This window comes from Sinocyclocheilus rhinocerous, unplaced genomic scaffold (genome assembly GCF_001515625.1).
Source record: "Sinocyclocheilus rhinocerous isolate Xijiao unplaced genomic scaffold, SAMN03320098_v1.1 scaffold6873, whole genome shotgun sequence".
NCBI lineage: Eukaryota > Metazoa > Chordata > Actinopteri > Cypriniformes > Cyprinidae > Sinocyclocheilus > Sinocyclocheilus rhinocerous.
Genome location: NW_015663024.1, coordinates 16,551 through 20,978, shown reverse-complemented (window position 1 = coordinate 20,978; position 4,428 = coordinate 16,551). Strand labels below are relative to the sequence as shown.

General features: G+C 36.8%; 1 pseudogene; it reads right to left on the bottom strand.

The window, feature by feature from the left end:
* Nucleotides 1-2,275: 2,275 nt before the first annotated feature.
* LOC107728742 (zinc finger protein 883-like) overlaps nucleotides 2,276-4,428 on the bottom strand; it is a 4,171-nt pseudogene continuing 2,018 nt past the window's right edge.

Below are 4,428 nucleotides of genomic sequence, written 5' to 3'. Positions count from 1 at the left end.
CGCCTTCCGGGAGGGGGGCGATCTGTCACACCCTTGTGGACTGTTGATTGTGGTTTCTCCCTCTGTGTCCTTATTTGGTTGTTCCTGTTCTCATTTGAGTTAATCACCTCATTGTACGCACCTGTCTGCCCCTCGTTATCTGCCCTATATCTGTTCCTGTCTCTTGTATTCGAGTTTGTCGGTTATTGTGAATGTTACCCTGTGTGTTGATGTCTACCCTGTCTGGATCTCCTGTTTTCAAATCATTAAATATCCTTTTACTTCGTCATCTTAGTCGTCCTGCCTGATCTCTGGAACACCCTGCCCGTGACAATATCAATTGAAAATCATCCATTCAAAATATAAATTTTCTTAAGTGTGGAGTTGAGATACGATGTTGAAACCCATCAATTTGTTTGAACGTAAAATAAATTTCATAAGTTTCTCCAGTTGTGAAGTTCTTATGTTTTTTCCTTCACTAAAAAAAAAACATTATAGGCACCTACATTTATCTACAGCTATAGTTTGGCTAAAAATTATTTCATTATATGGATGAGGTACATAAAAAGAAAAATAATGAAAATAAATGCAATAATATTTGAATGTACTGTAAAAATAAAAGAAGAAATGCATAAATCTAAAGAAATGGTATAACTAACAAATAGCTTGTCAAATCCTCCTTGATTCATATAAAAGAAAAGCAAACTGATTTATTAGACTAACATTTCAAATAAACAGATTTTAAAAACTCTGCAATGGAATTTTTTTTTTTTAAATGAGACAGAGGCTTTCAGCAGGTCAGTTTAATGTGATGACCCTGTTATTTTGGTCAGAATATTGACAAGAATAAAACAAGTTTTCCATGAGTCGTTTTCCATGAGTCCATGACTCATTAAAGTTTCTCAACTTTAATGAGTCGATTGTTTTCAGTGACTTAATAACATACAGCACGAGCTGTGTAGCTCAATTCATGACTCGAATGACTCTTAAAAGCCGTTTTGTTCAGTGAATCAGATCAGTAAAGTTGAGAAGACGTCAAACTAATTTTGCACTTTATGGTTTATTTACTACACTGCCAATAATAATCCTTCTTTTTGCTCAATCAACAGGCTTTTTTATTCTGTCAGTCAAATAAGACAAAGTAGACTATATAAATTACAATAATACATCATTCAAGCATAAACAAATGATTGTCCCATGACAATCAGGTTACACAGTAACACTATTATATAAAGAAAGAATAACTTATTTTCATATATATTTGCAAACACACTGACAGTTTTTTATGTTTAAGGTAAAATACCCCTGGTGAATAGGGTAAAATTTTACTAATATATAGCACCATACTTCCCCTGGTGATACATTAAAGGGGTCATATGATGCGATTTCATTTTTTCCTTTCTCTTTAGAGTGTTACAAGCTCTTGGTGCATAAAGAAGATCTGTAAAGTTGCAAAGACTAAAGTCTCAAATCCAAAGAGACAGTATGGTAAGGGGCGTAACATTTCCGTCACACACACTGGATAGCTGGCCAATCACAACACACCTCGCTTTTTTTGAATGATGAGCTTTGTAAAAATCGACGCGTTTCAAAAAGGCGGGGCATAGAGGAGAAACAATAATGTACAGTATGTGGAAAATAATGTGTTTTTTTAACTTTAAACCGCATAAACACATTTCATTACACCAAATACACAAAATAATGTTATTTTTAGCAGCATCATATGACCCCTTTAAGTATTGCAGACATTTTTTTGTATTACAAGTTTTATTAAAATCTTATGTTTAAATATGCAAATGATGCTTTATCTAATTAAATTTGCAGTCATTTTCATACAAATCTGAACATCCTTTCATTTTGTTGACACATTAGAGGTTTTTATCACTCCATAAATCAGAAAGCACTCTCAAAAGCCAGAAAATAAATCAATTTCATCATGTTTTTAGGAATAAAATGTTCAATATATATCAGGCGAATGGTATACGAACAAACCCCTCTGTAAAAAGCATCAGAATATAGATAGAAATAAAGTTTGGTGTGTGTGTAAAAGTGCAGGTCAAGCGGAGAATAAAAAAACTGATTTTGAGAAAACAGCCCTGAAAAATGTATTTTGTATTTGAAATCAGATGCAAATGCATAAAGTGCAATAAAATAAACACTTATAAGTGTATTTTGGATATTTTCTGTCCACTAGTCTGAAACAACACGCTATGAAAACCCAAAATCTCAAAATTGACCAGTGCATGAAAAAACTTGACTTGAAAAAACTTCAAAACTTGAAAAAACATCTGTCTTGCTTTAAAATAAAAGTGCTTTTCACCTCCCTATATGTCACTTAAAGTTATTTCAGCTATCATGCATATATATATTTTTTTTAATTTCTTTACATCGTCCATACAAAACACTGCACACATACCAGACAATATCTTCTTAGATAGTTCAAAGTCTGTTTGTGGTTGATCCAAAATGACAATGTTTATCACTGTGAAGCCTCTGGACGGTGTATTTCTACATGTGCCACTAGATGACTTGATTTGAAGAAACTCTTCCCACACTGAGTGCAGCGATACGGTCGTTCTCCAGTATGAACCCGCTCGTGTGCTCTCAGGGATCCCGACTGGCTGTAACTCTTGTCACAAAGCGAACACTTGTACGGTCTTTCTCCAGTATGAATCTTCTGGTGCTCTTTCAAGTTGGTGGCTTTATTAAACGTCCTGCCGCAGTCTGAACACACGTACGGTCTCACGCCGCTATGCAGCTTCTGGTGCACTTTAAAATAGTCCAGCCGTGCAAAACTCTTTCCGCACGAAGAACACAAGTGAGGCCTTTCGTTTGTATGAGCTTGGAGGTGGTATCTTAGAGCGGACGCAGATGGACATTTTTCGCCACACCGATCGCAGCTGAAAGGCTTCGCTCCAGAATGCGAGCGCAGGTGGCTGTTGAAATTGTGAGCCCAGTTAAAACTCCTTCCACACTGAGGGCAAATAAAGGACTTGATGCCAGTGTGGATTCTGGAGTGGTTCTTCAGGCTGTCGTTACGTGTGAAACCGCTTCCGCATTGCTGACACACGAACGGTTGCTCTCGAGCGTGAATTCTTACGTGATTATTCAGGTGTTCCTTTTGCGTGAAAGTCTTCGCACATTGAGGACAGGTGTAGGGTTTCTCTCCAGTGTGGACTCTTAAGTGCACGTTCAGGCTGTATTTACGCGTGAAGCTCCTCTCGCATTGCGGACAGATGTACGGACGCTCTCCGGTGTGAATTCTGATGTGACTAATGAGGCTTCCTTTCTGTGTGAACGTCTTTTCACATTGAGGGCAGGGGAAGGGGTTTTTGGCTTCTGTTCTTTGGGAGAAATGATTTTCTGCAGTAATGAAATCTTCCTCTTCGTTCAGTTCTAAATGTTCCTCCTCCACTTCCATCAGGTCTATAGATTAGCATATGAAATAAATCTTTAAAAAGGAAAATTAATGAGGTCAAGTATGGAAGCCTGTTTCTGCCACGGGATAAGAAATATACTTTTTATTTAAATCTCAATTGTGACTTTTTTCCTCACAATTATGAGTTTATACCTGACAATTCTGACTTTTTTCTCGCCATTCTGAAAATAAACTTTTAAAATTCTAGACTTTTGTTCTCAGAATTGAGTTTATATCTTGCAAATCTGAGAATTGTTCGTTTGGGTTTTAAACAGGTAATTGTGACATTTTATCTCACGATTGAAACTTTTTTCTTGCAATCCTAAGTTTAGCTATATCTCACAATTCTGAGGATAAAAAAACTCATAATTGTGAGGAAAAAGTCAGAATTGTAATATATAAATTAAAAAGTCAGATTTGTGAGATGAAAAGTCGCTATGACCTTTTATTTTTTATTCTGTGGTGAAAACGGGCTTCCATCGTCAGGCATTTATGTGAAGGAAGGTAATTGCTATACAAGGTTATGTTCATTGAAATGCATTCCATTTACCTATCTCTATTTTATTTGACAGTTGCTATGATTTTAGAACTACAGCCGCCTTATGTTTGGTTTACCTTAATGCTCTTCAGTGGAAGTCAGCAATGAAGAATCAAGAATGGACACCAACCTGTTTGTTCCTCAGTATCTTCATGTTTTATTCTGGATGTTTCTGGATCACGCATATTGTCAATCTCCTCTTTAATAAACTCCATCTTTATCATAATATGTCAGACAGCTGTCAGAACTGCAGTTTTCATGCTGCTGCCGCAAACCCTTTCTGCACTGTCGTGAACATCTGCCGTAGCGCGCATGCGTGCATTGAGCAGCAGCTGTTATTCGCTCGTCTTCCTCCAGGGGGCGAAGAAAGCTAAAACTCCTTTGATGCAGATTCTACGGAGCCCCTAAAGGGACATGGTGGTGGAAAAAAATCAGATTGAGTGAAAAAATTTGGGGTGGGAGGAAAAAATATTTGTCAGATTTTTTGCATTCT